The 24634-nt window shown below is 36.2% G+C and overlaps 1 long non-coding RNA gene across 1 annotated transcript in view; it reads left to right on the forward strand.

Annotated features, from left to right (window-relative positions):
• Nucleotides 1–16060: 16060 nt before the first annotated feature.
• LOC129458470 (uncharacterized) overlaps nt 16061–24634 on the forward strand; it is a 38086-nt gene continuing 29512 nt past the window's right edge. The window contains exon 1 of the long non-coding RNA XR_008649634.1: nt 16061–16273. This is a non-coding gene — a long non-coding RNA (uncharacterized lncRNA). The remainder of the gene's footprint in view (nt 16274–24634) is intronic.

Here is a 24634-nt window from a genome sequence, read left to right on the forward strand (position 1 = left end):
GCTGACTGGATCATGTGGTATCTCAATTTTTAGTTTTTTGAGGAACCTCCAAACTGTTATCCATAGTGGTTGTAATAATTTACATTCACATCAACAGTGTACAAGGAGCGTTCCCTTTCCTCCACATCTTCGCCAGCATTTGTCATTGCCTATCTTTTGGATATAAGACATTTTAACTGTGTTGACATGATATCCTATTGTACTTTTGATGTGCATTTCTCTGATGATCAACAATGTTGAGCACCTTTTCCTATGCCTGTTTGTCATGTGTATGTCTTCTTTTGAGAAATGTCTATTCAAATCTTTTGCCCATATTTTGATTGAATTATTAGAATTTTTTTACATTTTTTTGAGTTCTTTATATATTCTGGTTATTATTCCCTGTCAAATATTTTCTTCCATTTTGTTGGTAGTGTCTTCATTTTGTTGATTGTATCCTTTACTGTGCAGAAGCTTTTTAACTTGATGTGATCCCACTTGTCCAAGTTTGCTTTGGTTGCCTGTGCTTGTGGGGTATGGCTCAATAAGTCTTTGCCCAAATCAATGTCCTGGAGAATTCCCCCAATGTTTTCTTGTAGTAGTTTTATAGTTTGAGGCCTTAGGTTTAAGTCTTTAATCCATTTTGATTGGATTGTTATGTATGGTGAGAGATAGGGGTCCAGTTTCATTATTCTTTATATGGATATCTAGTTTTCCTAGCATCATATATTGAAAAGATTACCTTTTGCCTAGTGTTTGTTCTTGGCACCTTTGTCAAAAATGAGTTCACTGTAGGTTTGTGGATTTATTTCTGGGATCTCTATTCCCTTCCATTGGTCCATGTGTATATTTTTATGGCAGTACCATGCTGTTTTGGTTACCATAGCACTGTAGTATAATTTGAACTCAAGTAATGTAATTCCTCCAGTTCTGTGTTTTTTGGCTTAGGATAGCTTTGGTTATTTTTTTTGTGTGTGGGGTTCACTAAAAGTATTAGGATTGTTTTTTCCATTTCTATAATGTCATTGGTATTTTGATAGGGATTGCATTGAATCTGTAGATTGCTTTGGATAATATGAACATTTTAATAATACTGATTATTCCAATTCATGAACATGGAGTAATTTTCCATTGTTTTGTGTCCTTTTCAATTTTTTTAATCAGTGTTTTATAGTTTTCATTATAGAGGTATTTTACTTCTCTCATTAAGTTAATCCATAGGTATTTAATTTTATGTATGGCTATTGTAAATGGGATTACTTTTAATTTTTTTCACATTGTTCACTCTTGGCATATGGAAATGCTACTGATTTTTATATGTTGATTTTATGTTCTGCAACTTTACTGGGTTTATCAGTTCCAATAGTTTTCGTGTTGGAGTCTTTAGGTTTTTCCAAATATAAGTTCATATTACCTTCACACAGGGATAATTTGGTTTCTTCCTTTCCAATTTGGATGCCTTTTCTATCTTTCTCCTGTCTAATAGTTCAAGCTAGGACTTCCAGTACCGTGTTGAAAAACAGTGGTAACAGTGGGCATTCTTGTTGTGTTCCAGATCTTAGAGGAAAGGCTTTCATGTTTTTCCCTTCAGTATAATACTAGCTGTGGGTCTGTTGTATATGGCTTTTCTTATATTGGTGTATGTTCCTTCTATCCCCAGTTTCTTCTACAAGCCTGTAGCCTTGAGTTAGGCAATTATAACATCTTAGACTGGAGTCCCCACGGCCATTTGCAGGGTGACCTTATTGGTGTCTTCATCCATAATCGCATCAATCACAGTTTCAAAGCCATGTCCTGTTCCCCTATGATTTGGGCTGTTGGGAGGATGGGATATCCCAGACCCCAAGTAAAGTCCACACCACCCCAAGACACTTTATGATGCCTGGGACATCTTAGCACCTCTGTTAACACCTGGCATAGGACATATCATAATTTTCATAATTTCAGTCACAATTATACTATAACCTTTATTCATAATCACACTGACCAGTGCCTAATTTGCACTACCCATCTATATGTTTCCTTATGGGAACTAATATTTCCATTACACCCCAAAGCTCCACATTTGTGACCTGGGTGCAGGGACAGGCTTGGTTCACCTCATGCGTCACTAATTACAATATATCTAATTTAAATATTACTAGTGTCATGGTATCAAGAAGACATTCTGAGGCATTCCTACCAGTGAATTTGACACACGATTGGCAAGGTTCCTCTGCTCTTGCCACCTTAGAATGTGCCATGCCCCAGGTCACACCCAAAAGATTCATAGGCACACTTACGGCTTTATAGCCTCCACTATAGTCATCCTAGCAACTGCTAGTGTTGCTGTGGCATCTATGACTGAATCAGTACAAACAGCTACTTTTGTGGATAATTTGGCCAGAAATGTCCCTGATGAACCTCTCTTACAGCAGAGTATAGATGAAAAGATCCTTGCACATCTCCAAGCCCTCAATGATACCTAGGAATATGTGGGGGAGTGACAAAATGCATTGGTATTCTGACAGCAATTAAACTGCGACTGGGGTCATAAACATATCTGTGTCACTTCTCTAACATGGAACCAATCAACACAGAGTTGGGATTAGGTGAAACAACACCTTTGGGGAAACTTTCATGACAGTTTAACAGCAGAAGCAAGCGACTTTAAAATTTTAGAATCCCTTCACACCATAGATCTACACACCCAACAAACAGCCATATGGAAGGGTGTGCGAGATCGTCTCTCCTGGATAGGCCCCCAGTCTTGAGGGGGTCACACCTTGATTGGAAAAGAATGTTGCTGATTGTACTCATATATGTCTTATGCTATTTGCTAATTCTAGGATGCAAAGCTGGAATACCAGCAGTGACCACCATGCCTGACCCACGTATTGCTGCACACTTCTATACTCTTCAATCAACAAAGCCTGATGCGAAAAAACAGAAAAGGTCTGGAGGTTCACACAGCTTCAGTAAAAGATTTGGCTTAAGGCAGCCTAATCCTCTTACCTTGAGTTAATAGCTTAAAGTAGGTACAAAGGAATATAAGGGAGTTTATGTAAAGAGCTTGTTTACTCATGTGATTCTAAGACCAAGCTTTGATCATTCATAGGACTGTTCTCTCCAGGGAAACACGACAAGGTTAATTACACACAGGTATGTTGACTAAAACCCTTTGTCATTAAATCTGTGCTGTATAAATGCTGGCAAGGCCAGCTAGTCAGCACACAGCTGCCATAACTCTTTCTGTGAGTGGCCCAGCCCCCTGGCCTGCTCTTTCACTGAATATCTGTATCTGAGTACGTTATTCATCCATCATACAGCCTGGGTCTGTGGGTCAGACCCTGCCACTATGATGCATTCTTCAGTATGCTAATTGCATTTTCAGCTCTAGAATTTCTGCTTATTTTTAATCATTTCAATTTCTTTGTTAAATTTCTTTGATGGCCTTCTAAATTCCTTCTTTATGTTATCTTTAATTTCTTTGAATTTCCTCAAGACAGCTATTTTGAATTCTCTATCTGAAAGGTCACATATATCTGTTTCTCCAGAATTAGTAACTGGTGCCTTATTTAGTTCATTTGATGAGGTCTTATCTTCCTGGATGGTGTTGATGCTAGTAGATGTTCTTCAGTATCTGGGCACTGAAGAGTCAGGTATGTATTACAGTCTTCACTGTCTGGACTTCTTTGTAGCCATACTTCTTGGGAAGGCTTTCCAGATATTTGAAAGGGCTTGGGAGTTGTCATCTAAGCTGTATCTGCTTTAGGGGGAACCCCACGCCCAGTAACACTGTGGTTCTTGTAGACTTTAGAGGTACTGCCTTGATAGTCTTGAACAAGATTCAGGAAAATTCTCTGGATTGCTAGGCAGTGACTCTTGTCCTCTTCTCTTACTTTCTCCAAAACAGTTTAATTCTCTGTTCTGGGCCACTTAAAGCAAGAGGTGGAGTGACATGAGCATCCCTGTGGCCACCGCTATGACTGCACTGGGTGAGATGTAAAGTCAACACAGCACTGGGTCTTACCCAAGGCCTGCTGTAACTGCTCCCTGGCTACTGCCTATGTTTGCTTAAGGTCCTGGGGCTCTACAATACGCAGGTGGCAAAGCCAATCCAGGCTTCGTCTTTCCTTTCAGGGAATTTAGGTCCCCCAGGCCCTAGGTGGGTCCAGAAGTGCCATCTGGGAGTCATGGACTAGATTTAAAAACCTTAGAAGTCTACTTGGTACTTTCCTGTTCTGTGGCTGAGCCACCACTCAAACCACAACATGCCGTTCTTCTTACTCGTTTCTTCCCTTTCCAAAGACAGAGAAGTCTCACCCCGTAAGCCACAAGGAGTATTTCCAGGCTTCTGCTGATGTTCCCCTAAGGCCCAAGGTCTCTTAAGTCTCTTGTGAATGCTGCCAGGCCTGGGACTTCAGGGCAGTGGGGTCCCCTCTGGCCCAGTTTAAGTCCAGAAATGTCATCCAAGTGTCAAGTCTTGGAATCAGAGAACTCACGAGCCCACTTGGTGCTCTACGTGCGTGTGGCCGTGCTGGTACCTAAGGTGAAAGATACAGTCCCCTTTACTTTTCCTCTACTTTTCTCAAGCAGAAGGAGACCCTCCCCTTAACCACCAGAGCTAGTAATGTGCTGAGTCTCACTTGAAGCCAGCTTCTCCGAGGCTCACCCAAGGTTCTTGATGTAGTACCTGTGTATTGCTGCTGGTTATTCAAGAACCAAAGGCTCTTCAGTTAACAGGTGACAAATGCTGGCAGGACTGGGTCCTTTCCTTCAAGGCAGTGGGTTTCCTTCTGCCCAGTGTGTGTCTAGAAATGTCATCTGGGAGCTAGGGCCTGGAACAGGGGCCTCGTGATTCTCACAGTTACGCTATCCTGCTGTGGCTGAGCTGCTCTCCAAGATGCAAGACCAAGTCCTCCCCATTCTTCCCTTCCCTCCCCTCAGCAAAAGGAAGAAGTCTCTATTGGTGCGTTGAGCTGTGCAGCCTGGGGTTAGGGTATGGGTGATTCCAGCACTCCTTTGGCTTCCCCAGGTGGTGTCTCAGAATGTCACATGCTGCCCCAGTCCACTGTCTCTGAGCCAAGTTCAGTGATAGGACTCCCCTAAATGTTGCAGTCCTTATGTCCTAGACTGCCTTTCAAATGTACTTGGAAACACAGAGTGCTATAGCCCTTGGGAGCAAGGTTTATAGGAACTCAATTTTGGACCACTGGGATGCGTGATTCCCCTCTGGCTAGGGCTGGTTCCCTCCATGGGTGGGCATCAGCTGAGTTTAGTTCTGTCTTCCTTTGTGCTCTAACAGGACAGCACTGAGTTCAATGCCTCTCAATTGCCAAATTCTTCTCCCGCAATGCTCAGCAATGCTCTCTCATCTCTCCCTGCTGCCAGGGTACAGAAGGGGTGGTGTCAGTGATTCAGGACTTTTGTTTTGTTTTCTATCCCTTCAATTCCTCTTTTAATCGTGTGAAGTTAAAAACAGGTAATATGGGTGCTTACCTGATTTTTGGTTCCAACGAAGGTGTTTTTTCTTGTGAATACTTGTTAACATGTTGTCCTTGTGGGGGGCTGGGGTGATGATCAGTGGAGCCTTCTATTCCACCATCTTGCTCTGCTTTTTCCCCAGAAGTAACATGTAATTGACCCTTGAACAATATGAGCTTGTACTGCATGGGTCCACTAATACATATTTTTTTTCAACAAAAATATTGGAAAGTGTTTTAAAGAATTTTTTAACAACTGAAAAAAACTAGCAGATGAACTACATAGCCCAGAAATGTCAAAAATATTAAGAAAAAGATGCCATGAATGCATAAAATATATGTGGATACTAGTCTATCATTTACTACCATAAAATATACACAAATATATTTCAAAAGTTAAAGTTGATCAAAACTTGTACACTCAAACACCTAAAGATAATACTTAGCACCAGTCAAGACAAATGTAAACAAATGTAAAGATTCAATATTAAATTATAACTGTCTAAAATTGACTGCAGTATCTACTGTATGGCTAACAATTTTGTAGCTACTCCCTGTTGCTATTGCAGTGAGCTAAAGTGTTGTGAGTATCCCATAAAACACCGTGTGACACCAATCATCTCCATGTGAAAAGTTTGTCTCTCAGTAAATTGCATAGCACAAGTAAAAAGTGATCTCTTGTGTGTCTTGCATATTTTTCATCATGTTTAGTGCATATAAAACTTGAATAACATTATGGGGCCCATACAAAGTGCCACTAGTGAGGCTAGAAGTGCTTCAAAGAAGCAAGTCATGACATTACAAAAGAAAGTTGAATTGTTTGATATGTACTGTAGACTGAGGTCTACAGCAGCAGCTGCCTGCCATTTCAAGATAAATAAATCCAGCATAAGGGCCATTGTAAAAGAAGAGGAAGGAAATTCATGAAGCTGTCATTGCAGCTATGCCAGTAAGCACAAAAATCTTGCCCTTTTTGTGAAATACCTTCTTGTCTTGTACTGAAAATGCAGCTTTTATGTGGGTGCAGAACTGCTGTAAGAAAGGCATACCTATAGACTCTAATATAATTTGAGAAAAAGTTAAGTAATTACATGACAACTTAAAGCAAAAGGAAGATGAAGGATCTACAGCTGCAGAACTTACCACCAGCAAAGGATGATTTGATAACTTTAGAAGAGGTTTGGCTTAAAATATGTCAAGATAACAGGAGAAGCAGCTTCTGCTGACCAAGAGGCAGCAGAGTTATCAGAAACCATTAAGAAAATCATGGAGGAGAAAGGGCATCCTTCTGAAAAGTTTTTAAATGCAGACAACAGTTGACTGTTAAGCCACAAGGACATTTATTAGTAAGGAAGAGAAGTAAGTATCAGTATTTAAGGAAGGAAGGGATATAGGCTAACCCTACAATTTTGTGAAAATGCAGTCGGGCTTATGATCAGGATATAAAGCTGCTAAACCTTGAACCTTGAAGGGAAGGATAAACACCAGCTGAAAGTGTTTTGGCTCTATACCAAGAAGGCCTGAACAATAAGGATCCTTTTTTTTTTTCTGCATTGGTTTCAATGATACTTTATCCCTTAAGTCAGGATGTACCTTGCCAGTAAAGGGTTGCCTTTTAAAGTTCCTTTGATGTTGGACAATGCCCCTAGCCACCCAGAACCTCATGAGTTTGTGTCAAAGTGGTCTACTTGACCCCAAACACAACACCTCTAACTCAGCCTCTAGATCAGAAGTTCAGCAGTACCATTAAGGCTCATTACACACTGTACTTTTTGGAAAGAGTTATCCATGCTATGGAAGAGAACTTTGATAGAAAGAACATTATGAAAGCCTAGAAGGGTTACATCATTGAAGAAGCCATCATTGTTAGAGAAAGAGCAGTGAAAGCCATCAAGCCTAAGATAATAAATTCTTGCAGGAAAAAACTATGTCCAAATGTTGGATATGACTTCCCAGGATTTAGGACAGAACCAATCCAGCAAATCATAAAAGAGATTGTGGATACAGCAGAAAAAAAAAAGGTGTGTGGGGGTGGGGGGAATGCTGAAGGCTTTCTAGATATGGATCTTGGAGAAATTTAAGAAGAAATAGACACTGCAATGGAGGAATTAACAGAAGATGACTCGATGGAGGTGACTGCTTTCAGGCCAGTGCCAGATGATGAGAAAGAAGAGGTGCCAGAAAAAAAAAATTGACATAATCTGGCAGAAGGGTTCCAATTATTCACAACTGTTTTTGATGTCTTTTACAAGATGAATCCTTCTATGATATGGGCACTGAAAAAACAAAACAAAACAAAACAAAATGATGCAATAAGGATGGGTACTGTGTAGAAACATTTTTGGAGAAATGTAAAAGCAAAATGTCAGAAATTACGATGTTTTCGGGTTACATGGAGGGTGCCTGCCTCTCCTGTTTTCCCTTTCATCTTCTTTTCCTCTTCTGCCTCTGCCACCTCTGAGACAGAGACACCAACTTTTCTTCCTCCTTCTCCTCCTCAGTCTGGTCAACATGAAGCCGGTGAGGATGAAGATTTGAATAATGATCCAGTTACACTTAATGACTAGTAATTATGTTTTCTCTTCCCTTTGTTATGGTTTTCTTACTAACATTTTTTCTCTAGCCTACTTTATTATAAGAAGATAGTGTATAATCTATATAACATAGAAAATATTTGCTAACTTCTGGAAATACATAGAAAAATAGGAAACAGTACCCATTTTTAAGACAGTTCAATGCAGAAAAGAAACTGCATATTTATACTGAGATGTGATAGCCTATATTAGAAGTATAAACAAAGTGTTACGGAATGTAAAGAAGGGGATAAATCAGATTTGAAGATAAGGGGAAGGGATTATTTTAAGAATTAGAGACTGGCTTAGCGTTTTCAAAAAATTAAGGGCTACTGAGAACCCTTCTCTGCCACATTGTTATTACATATACCAGTAACAGGAATATTATTCATTTATAAGTGTAATTATTTTGAAGATGTTCAAATAAGGACTTATTTCCTCCTAATTATAGAGGTAACTAATATAAAAATTCTGAGTATTTCAATATGGTTTTGTGCCTGAAGAGCCAAGATATATAACTCAACAAATTCTAACAGTGATACTTTTACATTTGGCTAGAGATACTTGGCAATTTGCAGAATTTATCTAACTTGAAATACAGTCTGATTGCAACTTACCATCATTCTTATATATCCATTAATATTCATAGAAATTTTTAAAGTGGTATTTAGAAACTAAATGCAAATTAATCAAGGCTATTACTTATGAACCACTTCAAATCGAATCTCTTTCATATGCCCTTTCTCCTCTAGAGTGAACAATTTCTATCCTTTCTAACCACTCAGCATTCACTTTTTGGGGCTACATTATGGTAATTTTTTTATCCTGTGTAGAACCTACTTTTCCTTGGTTGGGACAGTCTTTTTCTCTTTTTAATGTGTGTCATTTCATTTTTCTTGGCTTTAGAAAATTCAACCTTGAGTATAATAAAAATGAACATGAATTCATATTCTTTTTTAACATTTTATTTTGAAAAAAACGCAGAATTACTGAAAAGTTGAAAAATAATACAAAGAATCCCCATGCAAATCACGGATATTCTCCCAAAGTTAGCATTTTACTGTATTTGCTTTATTATTTTCTCTTTATTTCTCTTCTCTCTCCATGTGAGTGCTTGTGTGTATGTGTGAGTGCGTGTACTTTTTTCTGTAATGTTTAAGTTGTCGAGGTGATGACATACCGCTAAATAATTTAATGTGTATTTTTACTAAAGTCAAGAAATTCTATTCCATAACTTCAGTTAAATTTTCAAAATCAGAAAAATAATGTTAATACACCATTAATACCTAATTTATAGGCATTCCAATTTTGTAATTGTTTCACTATTTTTCTTTATAGAAAGAGAAAGAAAGATTCTCTGGTTCCAGATCCAATCCAAACCAAGATTGCATTTCATTTGGACTCTGTAATCTCCTTACTTAAGAATAGAAGCCTTTCTTTGACATTCATTACTTGACTGTTTAGAAGATTAGAGGCCATTTGATCAAAGGTCCCTTTATTTGCATTTATCTGGTGTTTCCTCATGATTATATTAAGTTGATGCAATTTTGGCAGGACTATCACAGAACTGATCCTCTTTTTTTTTTTCAATGAATCCTATCAGGAAATTTAAGATGTCAGTCAAAAGTCATAGTCTCTTATTTGTATTACAGATAGATGAACATTCCCCCAAACCCCAGAAAATTGGATGTAATTAGATTAGAATAGTACAAATCAGGATATCTAGTATTGGCATAATCTTAATTTTTTATTTTTAAAATTTATTTATTTTTCTTTTACTTTAAGTTCTGGGATACAATGTGCAGAACATGCAGGTTTGTTACATAGGTATACATGTGCCATGGTGATTTGCTGCACCTATCAAACCATCATCTAGGTTTTAAGCCCTGCATACGTTAGATATTTGTCCTAATGCTCTCCCCACCCTTTCCCCTCACCCCCTGACAGGCCCCGGTGTGTGATGTTCACCTCCCTGAGTCCATGTGTTCTCATTGTTCAACTCCCACTTAATGGGTGAGAACATGCGGTTTTTGGTTTTCTGTTCCTGTGTAGTTTGCTGAGAATGATAGTTTCCAGCTTCATCCATGTCCCTGTAAAGGACATGAACACATTCTTTTGTATGGCTGCATAATATTTCATAGTGTATGTGTGCCACATTTTCTTTATCCAGTCTATCATTGATGGGCATTTGGGGTGGTTCCAAGTCTTTGCTATTGTGAATAGTGCTGCAATAACCATATGTGTGCATGTGTCTTTATAGTAGAATGATTTATAATCCTTTGGGTATACACCCAGTAATGGGATTGCTGGGTCAAATGGTATTTCTAGTTCTAGATCCTTGAGGAACTGCCACACTGTCATTCACAATGATTGAACTAATTTACACTCCCACCAACAGTGTAAAAGCACTCTTATTTCTCCACAGCCTGTCCAGCATCTGTTGTTTCCTGACTTTTTAATGATCACCGTTCTAACTGGTTTGAGATGGTATCTCAATGGGGTTTTCATTTGCATTTCTCTAATGACCAGTAATGATGAGCTTTTTTTTTTTTTTTTTATGTTTGTTGGCCGCATAAATATCTTCTTCTGAGAAGTGTCTGTTTATATCCTTCGCCCACTTTTTGATTTTTGTTTGTTTGTTTCTTGTGAATTTAAGTTCTTTATAGGTTCTGGATATTAGAACTCAGTCAGATGGATTAGATTGCAAAATTTTTCTTCCATTCTGTAGGTTGCCTGTTCACTCTGATGACAGTTTGTTTTGCTGTGCAGAAGCTCTTTAGTTTAATTAGATCCCATTTGTAATCTTAATTTTGACATTGAATTTTTAACTTTCATTTGGTTTTCTAAAGAACAATTTATAAACAATTAGGATTTGTTTTATATACACTGAATTAATTCACTGCATATAAATACCGAAAAATAAATAATAAATCTATGTGGACATATATACAAACATGTAATTATATATATAAACACATATATGTAGTTTTTTGGAGTGCATGCATTTCACAGGGGTAAAACATTTTAAAATCTGTAAATATGTTGTGAATAGGCATGAAATAGAATATCACTGAAGTAATTGTGATCTTATGTTTTATTAGTGACAACATGTGTATTTTAATTCAGGGGAACTGGTATCAATTCTGGGTATCAGGATTCTTGGATTCTAATATCTGTGCTGACTTTACAATGACTGTAAAACTTTGGGTAAGTTAATGAATTCATCTAGGTAACATGTTCCACAATTATTTAGTGAAGATAATAGAATAGAATATTATACCTTTTTTTCCTCTCAGGGAGTTTTAAGGTTAAAATTAAGCTAATATATAATATAGACTTTAATTAAAATTACTATTGGAACATAGTAGTATTTTATAAATCAATAGTTCGCAAGGGAAGAAACTGTGCTAATGTAACTGAGAGAAATGTTATGCCATTTATTTTGTTCATCAGTAAGTGGATGTGGTGTTTTATTAAAAAATGACTGTCTGCCTACCATAAAAATATTAGATTATTTTTCGAGAGAAATAGACCAGTAAAATTCTGGGATTTTGACATGAGTTCACTTTTTAATATTTCAGTTATCAAAAGTCACTGCCTAGATGAGAAAACAGTAGAACATTGACGAAGGTTTATAGCTGGCTCATTTATAAATACCCAAAACTTTTTGCAGACAATAAAACTGCATGCCAAATTAATCGTAAACCCCACCTGCCTCTCATATATTTTTGTTAGTTAAACTTACAGAGCTTTCAGAGAATTTTCAGTCGTTTCTTAATATGCAAGACTGTTGCTAATGCCTTTCCTGTGATGCTGATATTTTCTCTTTTGGTAATGTTTGTTGTTGTTGGTAATTTTTACAGTTGATTTTTAAAAAATTTTTCATCAATATCTCAGAGAGCACATATAGCTTCAAGTGTCTTCCCTGACTAAATCTTTACTAATCTTTTGTCTAATTGTTGACCCCTCCACTCTCCACATATGTCATAAACATTTGTGCTGTCGGTTGTTGGGCCTTATGTTAAGTGTGTAAGTTCCCTTTAAATCTGCTCCCTGTTCTCTACTTTCTTTGCCTGGACATAATTTCAGGTCTCACCCTCCTTGTAATGGAGTATGATAGTGACCACCAGATGGTCTCCCTACCTTCTCTGGGTTCTTTCTTCAAGCCACTCAAATGTTTCCAAAGTGCAATTAAAATCATTGTACCTTCTTGTCCACATCCTTCTAGGAATATGCACTAAATACCAAATCAAATACTAGATTTTGTTTAAAAAGAAGCATTTGGTGAAATGTATAATATATGGGCTTTGGAATAGGATATGGATTGACTCTTCATTTTTCCTTGAGCAAGTTTTTGAAACTCTGAAAGCCCCACTTCTCTTATTTGTTTTAAAACTTATGAGATTTATATCAGTTAATTTATATAATGCATCCAGATCCCTGCCTGATGTACTGCCTGCACTCAAACAAATGCATCCTTCCCACTGCCCTAAAATAGTCACATACTTCTCTTTTCAGCTTCCTGTATATACGGTGTTCTTCCTTGTCTTCTACAAGGAAGCCAAAAGAGGGGTGTGTGTGTGTGTGTGTGTGTGTGTATGTGTATATTTCTTCTTCTCCATTTTTTGTTGTTTTTGCTTCTCTCTTTCCACAACTTAGAGTATTCACTGGCTGTTATGTGTCTTCTTGTTTTCTTACCTATAAAAATTTTATCTGACCTTCAAGGTTCATCTCACATTCCAACTACTGCATGCATTATTTTTCAATTTATTTCCACTGAAATGTTGATTACTTCCTTTTGAAACTCCGTAGTTCTATATTCTTTGCTTATGATATCTGGCACATTCAACCTTGTATTATACTATTTGAATTTTTGTTGCTGAACTCCACTCCAGATGGTTAGCAGACTCAGGGATGACATATCTTAAGGCATCCAGCAATTTCACAAGCTAGAAATCCAATAAATATTTATGTGACAGATTATACTTTCCAAAGATGGCTGCAACAATAACTCCCATTCCACATATGTTATGTAATATAACATTGGCTATTCCCCATCAAGAGGTAGAGTGTCTTTCTTCACTCTCTTGAACCTGGGCAGAAATTTTGACTATTTTGGGTAATTAGAATAGGACAGAAATGAGGCTGTTCCTCTTGGTAGCTTACACCTCCCGCCTCCTAGAATATTTGCTCTTAAGATTCTCCCTCTCTGGAACTCCTTTTTCTCTTTGTGTTTCAGTTTGCATAATTTCTGTTGATCTATCTCTATATATCTCCAATACTCCTTCAAGTTTACAGATTCTTTTCTTGGCTGAGTCAATAATGAGCTTGTCAAAGTCAGCCGGACACGGTGGCTCATGCCTGTAATCCCAGCACTTTGGGAGGCTGAGGTGGGTGGATCACCTGAGGTCAGGAGTTCGAGACCAGCCTGGCCAACATGGTGAAACCCCATCTCTACTAATAATACAAAAATTAGCTGGGCTTGGTGGTGCATGCCAGTAATCCCAGCTATTTGGGAGGCTGAGGCAGGAGAATAGCTTGAACCAAGGAGGCAGAGGTTGCAATGAGCCGAGATCATGCCATTGCACTCCAGCCCGGGCGACAATAATGAAACTCTGTCTCAAAAAAAAAAAAAAAGCACTTTTCTTACCTATTACATATATTTTGTTTCTCACATTTTCATTTGATTATGTCTTATAGCTTTCATGTCTCTGCTAAAGTAACCCACCAGATTATGCATACTCTCCACCAGAGCACTTCACATAGCAATCATAGTTAACCTAAAACCACTGTTTGATATTGTAGCATCTGAATCATATATGGCTATTGTCCTCTTGATTGCCTTGTTTCTTTTTTTTTTTTTTTTTTTTGAGACAGAGTCTTGCTGTCGCCCAGGCTGGAGTGCAGTGGCGCGATCTCGGCTCACTGCAGGCTCCGCCCCCCGGGGTTCACGCCATTCTCCTGCCTCAGCTTCCCGAGTAGCTGGGACTACAGGCGCCCGCCACCTCGCCTGGCTAATTTTTTGTATTTTTAGTGGAGACGGGGTTTCACTGTGTTAGCCAGGATGGTCTCGATCTCCTGATCCGCCCGCCTTGGCCTCCCAAAATGCTGGGATTACAGGCGTGAGCCACCACGCCCGGCCTGCCTTGTTTCTTTACACTGCTTTTTTTTTTTTTTTTTAGTTGAAATCTATTTTGTGTAGGATATTGGAGGCCAAGATAAGCAGCTTTATATCTGGAAATGGGCCTGCCTTTCCTTCAGCTGAACCCTTAATGTGAAGGCCAGGGGAAAGAGTAAATCTAGTGACACGGTGAGCTGGATTTGAAATTTGCTGTTGCTGTTGTTATCTTTAGTGTACATAGGCTTCAGATATCTCAAATATTACCTTATTTTTAGTGTGAGAAAAGCTTTGTCAGGGGAGTACCTCAATATCTGTTCCATCCTCGTCTTTAGAGGTTTCCTTTCTGCTTCACCTCAGAGAGCATACTCTCCAAGTTCTTGCCACATTCCCTGCCGTAGTCAATTTGTTAGCTGGTTACCTAGGCAGATGGCACTCTCTTTCATTCTGATTAAGTTCCAGTATTAGGGGCGGGGACTTCTCAGTAACACTGCTTCAGCCCCATTTAGTTGGTCTACTGGGCCAACATATATGCCTGCCACGGTTCCAGGAGTAGATTTTATTTTCCTGTTAACTTTCTGTAGATGTAGTGAGCTTTCAGTGATGGAATATGGGTGGCAGTTTTTGTTGCATTTTTTTTAAATATATATATAATTTGACCTTTTACTTTAGATTCATGAAAGATTTCTACAAGGAGAACTACAAAACACTGCTGAGAGAAATCATAGATGTTTTTTGTCTTTCTCCAAAAATTGAAGGATTTAATTTGCAGAAGAGACAGGAAAAAATGAACTAGATGAGGCTTCCTTTACACAGCAGCTGCTGTTCTCTACGTCAGGTCTGTGCCGTGAGGCATGGGTTACTGTTCCATGGAAACGCTGGGATAATTAATGTTTGTTGTTTTAAGTCCGAAGTTTTGGGCTAATTTGTTACCTAGCACTGGACCTCAATAAATATTATCTACTAGTTGCTATCATGTGGTGAAAAAGCTTAAGGCTCCTATATTAGGAAGACTTGCCTGAGGAAATAGTTTTAATAGGAAAGCTAGAATTGTAAGTTAATTCTCACAATGCAAGATCAGGGTATTTGTCTACCATATTATACTGTCTCTGATTGATTATTTAACTCTTAATTAACATAAATCTGTTGATTAAGGTATGTCTCCTATCACTTCAAGTTTATGTGCTTTCAACTAGTCATCAAATCAGCTGTGTTTAGAAATAAACTTCCTCTTCTAAGAGCAATAGTTACTATAAGATGACATGTCTGCTTAGAGGTTTATTGTGTGCATAGAAAAACATGAGTCTAAATGAAAGAGAAGATATCAGTGATTCTGTGAATAGCTATCGCGTGGCCTCTGGATAATAAAAGGGTAATTTCTGTGAATTTACCAATGCCAAGTAAAGTAGTTTGTTTTAGCTGAAGTGAAACCAGTAGAAATAAGAGAAGCTGAAGCCAAATGTTGATCTAAATAGCTGAAGGTCATACTAAGTGTGTAAACTTTCTGCAGTTTAATAATTATGAAATATTATATTTCTTAAGTGTCTATTTAGCTATAATGTTTGGCTTGATGATTTAAAAATTGAAGATGTTTTTAGTTAGGGTGGACTAACTGCTGTAAAAACAAACCTAAAATCTCAGTAACTTACCATAATTAAGGTTTATTTCTTACGTCACTGGTCATTAGTAAACTAATGCCTCATTGGAGCAGGTGTTTTCCGGTTAGGGCTGCTTCATGCAGGTATCACGGATCCAGGCTCCTTGTACCTATGGTTCCACATGTCTTCAGGGCTCAGTTCTCTAAATCTGTCTAGCAGAGAAGTGAAATTCAGACTGTGGTGAAAATACACATGTTCTCAATTACTTTTGCCTGGTGGTGACACACATCAATTTCATTTTCATTCCCTTGTTGAGAACAATCACGTCTGATGGGTAGGAGGCCTGGGCAAGAAGATATAACAGTTCGTCGAGATGAAACAAATGTTGAGAAATAACTAGCCAGTTTATGCTACAAGATACATGTCTTTATAATTACATTTATGATTTGTGATTTCCTTTTACATCAAGAAGAAGTCAGAAAGGATTATGTATGAAATTGAATGGGAGAAAATTGTGATGTGCCAAGTAGAACAGATTAGGTAAATATATCTTTAATATCACTATTATTTCTTCTTCAAATGTTTGATATAAACCCTTAATGTTGGCTATAATTTGATGTAATTTACCAGTAAATCAACTGGAGTTCAAGTTATTTTTAAGGAATTTATTTACAAATTTAATTTAAAAAGACAGATATAGAACGATTCAATTCTCAATCTTGTTGGACATAAAATTTTGTAAATAGCAATTAGCTCAAATTAGGTTGTTCAGATTTGTATACTTACGGATATTTTGTCACTTTGATTTCAACTACTAAGAGGTATTAAAATATCTAACTATGATTGTGAATTATTTCTTCCTTTAGTTTGGGCAGGTTTTCCTTGTGTATTTTGCAGCTCTGTGATTAGATACATATATGTGAATGTTTATTACAACTTCCTGATAAATGATTTTTTCACAATTATGGAATGTTTCTGTCTGTCCCTGCTATTAACTTTTGTTTTCAAGTTTATGTTGCCTGATCTTAATATACCCATATAAGCTTTCTCATGCTTACTATTAGGATGGTATATTGTTTTACATTCTTTTATTTCAATGAATCTGGGCTTTCATTTTTTATTTTGTTTATTTTTTTGAGACAGAGTCTCACTCTGTCACCCAGGCTGGAGTGCAGTGGTGCAATCTCAGCTCACTGCAACCTCTGCCTCCGGGTTCAAGTAATTCTCCTGCCTCAGCCTCCCGAGTAGCTGGGATTACAGGTGTGCACTAGGTGGCCTGGATAACTTTTATATTTTTAGTGGAGAGAGGGTTTCACAACGTTGGCCAGGCTGGTCTCGAACTCCCGACCTCAAGTGATACGCCCGCCTTGGCCCCCTAAAGTGCTGGGATTACAGGCATGAGCCACCATGGCTGGCCTGTGCTTTTATTTTAAAGTGTATTTTTAAAGGCAGAAATAGTTGGGTGTTTTTTTTTAATCCAGTACGGCAATAATTTCCTTTAATTTGAATAGTTAGTCCATTTGTGTTTAGTGCAATTATTCTTGTGTTTGGACTTATGCCTATTCTTTTGTTACTTGTTTTGTATTTCAACTCTTTTTTGTGTTATTTTTTATTTTATTCCTGCTTTCTTTTGAATCAGTAAAGTACTTTAACATTAATGTATTGTTTCACTTTATTTCTTTTATTTGTCCTATAGCTATGTCCCTTGTATTATTTTTTATTTGCTTTTCAAGAGATTGCAATAGATATCCTCAAATTGTTAGAATCTATTTAAGTTGTTATTGTGTCCCCGTTTCGTGTAAAATGTGACTTAAAGAAATTTTTTTTTTTTTTTTTTTTGAGATGGAGTCTCACTCTTTCACCCAGGCTGGAGTGCGGTGGCACAATCTCAGCTCACTGCAACTCCCACGTCCCAAGTTCAAACGATTCTCCTATCTGAGCCTCCCAAATAACTGGGATTACAGACGCATGCCATCACGCCTGGCTATTTTTTGTATTTTCAGTAAAGATGGGGTTTTGCCATGTTGACAGGGCTGGTTTCAAACTCCTGACCTGAATCTGTCTTTCTGCCCCAGCCTCCCAAAGTGCTGGGATTACAGGCGTAAGCCACCATGCCCAGCCAACTTAAAGAAATTTAATAAAGTTATTATCCTTCCCTTTTTTTGTCATCTATTTTACTATTACTTCATACTGCCCTCAGCTGTCTGAGGTCTTTGATACAGTTTTAATATTTTTATTTATTCTTTAGATTGAATAATGCTTATTAATTTTTCTTCAAGTTCGTAAATCTTTTCTTTTGTAGGTGTTTAATGCTGTTATTTCAATCCAGGCTACTTTTCATTTCAGATCATGTACTTGTAAGTTACAGAATTTCCAACCATTTCTTCATAACTTCCCATTTCTCAAGATTTCCCACATTTTCATTCACTTTATCCGTTTTCTGCCTTGCAGTCCTTTGATATATGTTTAGCAACTTTAAAAAAAAAAACAAAAAAAAACCCTTGTCCCTGCTAATTCCAACATCTTTTTACCTTGGTGTCTCTTTTGATTTTTTTTTCTTGATCATGGGTTATCTTTTTCTGCTTCTTTACATAGATTGTAAGTTTTTATTGTATATTGGACATCATGGGTGACACTTGCAATATCTGAATTATATTGTTTTTCTGTAAAAGGTACGGTGATTTGTTATGGCAGGCAGTTTAATTATGAGGCATCCTCTTGATTCTATCAGGCTTGATTTTATTTTTTATTAGGACAGATCTGTTTTAGTTTTGTCCTAAGAATTGCCCTTACTCTTTAAGTGTAGTCTTTCAAGGTTTATCAGAGCCTCCCAATTATACGTATCTGTACTGAGAAAGTTCTCATACCTATGTTTGCCTTCCAAACCCACAGCAGCCATTCTCAGTTAGTGTTCATGGAGTCTAGTTGTGCACATTACAGCCCAGCCTTTATTTAAAGACTCCATGCAAATGTCTGCTATTGCTCGTATAGACAGCTTTTTCCCTTTTAGACCCTGAAATCCTCGCTTTTCTCTGAGCTTGAAACTTACACCAGCAGTGTAGTGAGACTGTTGTCTCTTTTGGATTCATTCTCTCTCCACCGTGCAGTGAAAAGTGCCCCCAGGCTGGAATCCAGTCCAGAAACAGGTATAAAATGATATGTTTTCCTTTTTCAAAAATCATATGCCTGCATTTTAATTTTTGTTGTCTCAAATTTTTCCAGTTTCATAGCAGTTTATAGAAGGAGGCATGTCTTTTTCCAGTTCTTCCATTGTGGTAAAAATTAGAAATCTCAGTTGAATCAACTCTCATAATAAATAATTAATAGAAGGTGAAGTCTGTTTTTCTCTTCATGTCTTGTCTTTTTTTACATCATGTAGCTCAGGTATTGTATGAATACAATGCAGAGTCCTGAGTGCTTATTTTTACAGCTAATTACAATGATTATAATTAATATATAAATACTAATCACCCTAATTTTTAAAATTAAAAAAATCAACAGCAATATCAATTCATCTTCAGATGCCACTTATTCAATAGGCAATCACAGCAATTGCCTTAATTAGAAAAGTTATTGGTAGAAGAAAAGACAAACAATAAAATGAGGACTATAAATTTCTGAAAACCAAGCCAGGCCTTTTTTTTCTCTTTTCTAAAATTAACTGTGTCCCTCTGATGAGTACTTCTATAGATATAATACCATGGGAAATAAATGACAAGTGGGAAAGGGAGCTTTTTCAAATTCACACAGGTTCTCCTACTCTGCCAGCATGAGAATGCTGTTGACAATAGTAAAATGTGATTTTGTTTTCATCATATGCTTCCAAGAATCCAGTGTTAATAATAAATAAATTAAACTGAATAGGATTTAATGTAGGAAATCCTGAGTTATAGCCAACTGGAAACCAGAGGTCTTAGAAAATGTAAGTGCCATTTCCAATGAAAAAGTATGTAGTATATCCTACTAGTTGTCTTTGGAGTATATATGCAATTAATTAAAATAATTTGACTTCTAAACCTTGTACTGAGTGAAAATCAGAATAGAGTACTTTAAAATCAATAGAGTATGTTAAAAACTTTTAGTTAGCTACTAAGATAATGAAATTTCAATTTTGTTAAAAGAAGCATTTAAAGCCATTTTTACTATGTTGGGAGTATTAGTTATTCTTATTTAATTATTCCAAAGTTATACTGTATATCTTATTGACTCCTATTTTCTTCATTTTAAGACTACATATTAATTTCACTGGTTTATTATTTGGATTCAGACACCACAAAAATTGATTTGAAGATATTTTAATGTTGTAAATGTGATTGATTAATATTCTTACATTTTATATTCGTAGGTATCTTAGAAAGGTACTTCAATCTGACTTTAAATTCTGTATGAGTGTCTTTTTAAAATCTTCTCTCTTACTGCTATTTATCACCACTTATTACACATCACAACAGACACTTATTTTGTATGATTTTCATGTTACATGTTTCCTAGTATGTATCAAGAAGAAAGAATGGAAGAGCACTCAAGCTTTCTCCAATGCTGACATTTTGAAAATGTCATAGTTTATGAGGAAATAATGAAAAACCATATTACATGGCAGAACATTCTGACCTTTTGCTTGGAAATAGATAAGAGTTCTTGGGCAAATTCTGTAAAGAAACTCAGAGGTAAAATTCAGTTACTAATAAGTAACTGAAGATTTCAAAGGTCACAGCACGAGCAACAATTTGGTCTACAAGCTAGGGCATGGAATAAATTTATGTTTCAATTATCAATTTCCCCTCTAATGTTATTTCAGGGGCAACAGACGTGTGAATGTGTGTGTGTGTGTGTGTGTGTGTGTGTGTGTGTGTGTGTGTGTGTGTTTAAGGCAGCTTTGGATATTGATTTTTAAAGTATCTTTTAAAGGTTAAATTGAGGTATACTTGGCATATAACAGGTTGCACATAATTGAAACAAACAACTTAATAAAACTCGACACATGTGTATCCCTGGGAAACCATCATCATGATCAAGATAATGAATGTGTACGTCACAGGCAAACTTTCCTGGTGCCTCTTTGTACTCCATTCTTCCCTATCCCAACCCGTAATAACTGATCTACTTTCAATAACTGATCTACTTTCTGTCACTGTGGACTATTTCACATTGTCAAGATATTTTTTGTAAGTTAAATCATACTGTATGTTCTTAATTATCTGGCTTCTCTCAACAAAGTTATGTTGAGACTCATTCATGCTGTAATACATATCAAGAGAAGATTACTATTTATTGCTGAGGAATATTTTGTATGTACATAACACAGTTTGCTTTTTCATTCACCTGGTGCTGGAAATTTCAGTTGTTTCAAGGTTTTGGCTATGACAAAGCTGTATAAATGTTTGCATACAAATGAGATGGCTGGATCAGAGTAGGCATATTTTTAACTTTTAATGAAACTGAAAAATGGTTTTCTAAAGCTGTTGTACCACTTTACATTCCTCCTAGCAGTATATGAAAGTTCCAGTTCCTCGATCTCCTTGCCAGGATTTGAAATGTTCAGGTTTAAAAATATTTTTTTTTCAACTTTAATTTTAGAATCAGGAAGAACACATGCAGGTGTGTTACAAGGATACATTGCATGATCCTGAGGTTTGGAGTACAAACGAATCTATCACACAGGTAGTGAGCATAGTACCCAACAGGCAGTTTTATTCAACACTTAACCCCCTCTCTCGCTCTCCCCTATTACATTCTCCAATCTCTGTTGTTCTCATTTTTATGACCATGTGTACCCAGTGTGTAGATCGCCCTTACAAGCGAGAACATACAGTATTTGATTTTCTGTTTCTACGTTAGTTTGCTGAGGATAATGGTTTCCAGCTGCATCTATGTTGCTGCAAAGATCACAATTTCATTCATTCAGGTTTCAACCATGTTTTCTTCATTTTCTTCCTCAGTTCTCTCACCTCACTTTCCACACCCAGTGTACTTACTTGCTCCTTCCTCTCTGTTAACTGAGAATGTTCTTCATAATGCTGAGTCATAGTTCATAATGCTGACTTCGTAATCTGATCACTTTGATATTTGATATTTGCAAGAGGGTGTAATTCATTTAATAAATTATGAAATTATTGAGGCTTTTTTGTTTTTGTTATATTCAGTAACAAGAATCAGGAGAAAAACAGAAAAATTATCAGAAAATATTTGTCGAGTCTTCAGATTTTATGGTTCTTGTTTTAATAGATAAGTAATTATAAGGTTTGGGAATTATTTTTACAATGTGACCGTATTTATCTTTTTACTTAATTAAATTTAAAATTTATTCCACAGAGGCCAATAAAATATTATTAAAAAGAGATACATATGTATGTATATAGTATCCAGTAAAAATTGTGCATTAGATTTTACCTGTAGCTTTAAAAAAAATTAGGCTTAAAATTTTATGGAAAGAAATCAAATTCACACGGGTACGTATGAGTAATACAAAACAGTTAAAATAATTTATTTGAATTATATTGCAGTGTAAACATATTTTACTTGATTCTTCATGTATTAGCTCTGACAGACAGGAAATTTATTTCAAACCCTTGAGTTCAATTTTTCAGTCATTTGCTTTCTCCCTAATCTTTAATAAAATAATATTTTAAAAAGTCATACTAGCAAAACATGAGGTAATAAATATCATAAACCATTTATTAAAAAGGACACTTTGCTAATAATTATCCTGATGCCATTTGAAATGGCATCTTCATGTATTCTGTATCTTGCTGCAATTGACCTAGCATTAATCAATTATAATGCCCAGGAAAACTGATGTTCATTCATTTTGGTCAAGGATAAAATGTGAAACTGTGTCAAGTCACTGGAGGATTATTTTTTAATAAACATCTTATTCTTAAATTTTACTATGCATATCTACTTCCATTTAGGCATCCTGAATATTAATAAATTTCAATGTATAAAGTATGCACAACAGGGATTTTTAGCACATATAATGGAGTCAGAAATTTATAGTTTCTTTTTCGTTAAATCTCTTGCCTTCCAAATTTCTTTTTTCTTCTGCTTTCTTCTTTTCTTCCTGAGTATTTTTAACACAAAGTTGAAATTGCTGCCATATTTCAAGCAACATTATAATTTTCAGAGAAAAAGAAACAAGGGCTGTATGCTTTTTTTAAAAAAAGTAGTCTTAAATAGACCAGCATTGCCAGTAGATTATATTACATAAAATGACAATGACAGTTATTTGACATTGTGTGTGATGTGTGCATGAATGCACAATTGTGAATGTACCAAAGTAGTAATTTGAAATAAGATGGAGCAGAGTTCTGTTATCATTTAATCATATGCTACATCAAATGGGTATATAAAATATTTAAAAATCAGAAAAATTATGTTTATTTAAATTACAATAATTTAGAACAGTGCAGTCATTTTCACTTGTTTTCTTCATTTTCTCTTGTAATTTTCATACAGATTTCAAATATCATTTAAAAAGTGATATATCTAAATAATATAAACACAAAGCTTTAATGTTTTATGCAGTATATCAACTGTACTCATGTCTTTTGTTTTCGAAAGTAAAACACATTTACATGTATTCCACTTGCCTTTAAAATTGATAAAAATAAAGATTGAAATGAAATTATCATCATCCTGTCGACAGAATGAAAATTCTCATTTTTAGTAGATAAAGTAATAGGACCTAATCATAAGAATAGCAAATGAACATAACACTCTCACATCAGTGAATAACCAGTAAAAACTGACCCCAGTGCAAAATACTACATGAGTTTCTCTGGATACCACTTCTTTCCTTCCTGTAGGGGGTGATTTTAAGCAAGGATAAAGTCATAAGCTATGTTAGGTGAGGGAGTAGAGATTAGTGGAAGTGATTTTTGTGCCGAAATACTTGGAGTTTCATCAAGTAGCCCTAGCTTACCTATTGCTTTTTGGTTATTTCCTTGGCTAAGCAATGCATACTTACACAACAGCATGAGAATAGCCCTCATAGGACCACGTGTGAAAAGCATTGACTGCATCCGCTTAGTTTTGCTGCTTTTTCTCATGTATTATTTCATTTGATGTTCACAAAACTGCAGGGCAAGTTTTATTCTTTCCGTTTAGTAAATAAGAAACAGAGTCTCAGAAGGTGCCATATATAAGAATCAAATAGCTAATGATTGTTTTGTTAGGACTTAGGCCAAAATCATATTATCTCCCATCTAATTCTCTTTTCACCATATTGCATCTGTTGTGGCAAATTTAGTAAGCACTTCAACGATGGCAGGTAATTTAAAAGCTTCTTTATCCCCCAAACAACCCTGAAGTTTAGTGTTAGAATGTCTATTCTTCAGATGCAAAACTGTAGCTGAGATAAAATAAATGATTTGCTCAAGAAGTTAGTGGTGTTCAAAATTGTGCACGTGTCTCAGGTTGCAAAGTCTCTATCATACATTTTTTTTCTGTCACAACCATTCACTGGAAAAGTGGAAGTTTATAAAACTGAAAATTGTATAGCCCTATAAATAAGTCTTGAATTCTTTAATTAAACCTGGGCTCTGAACAGAGGCAATCACACACGGGAATGTGGCAAAAATTTATAGGAATATATAAAATATTAACGCAATAATTAGTAATTTGACTTTAACAAGTAGAAACTTTGTTTATACTTCATGTGCATCATAAAATATTTATTAAAGCATGAAGTAATCAATATTTAATAGGTAGCCAAATTTATCTTTCCAAGCATTGCTCAATATTTTTTTCAATAAAATGGATATTTAAAAAATATTAAGCTCTGTCCAGGTGCAGTAGCTCATGCCTTTAATCTGAGCACTTTGGGAGGTCAGGGCAGGAGGGTCACTTGAGTTCAGGAGTTCAAGACAAGCCCAGGCATATGGTGAAACTGTGTCTCCACTA

Source organism: Symphalangus syndactylus, chromosome 19, assembly GCF_028878055.3.
Source record: "Symphalangus syndactylus isolate Jambi chromosome 19, NHGRI_mSymSyn1-v2.1_pri, whole genome shotgun sequence".
Classification (NCBI taxonomy): domain Eukaryota; kingdom Metazoa; phylum Chordata; class Mammalia; order Primates; family Hylobatidae; genus Symphalangus; species Symphalangus syndactylus.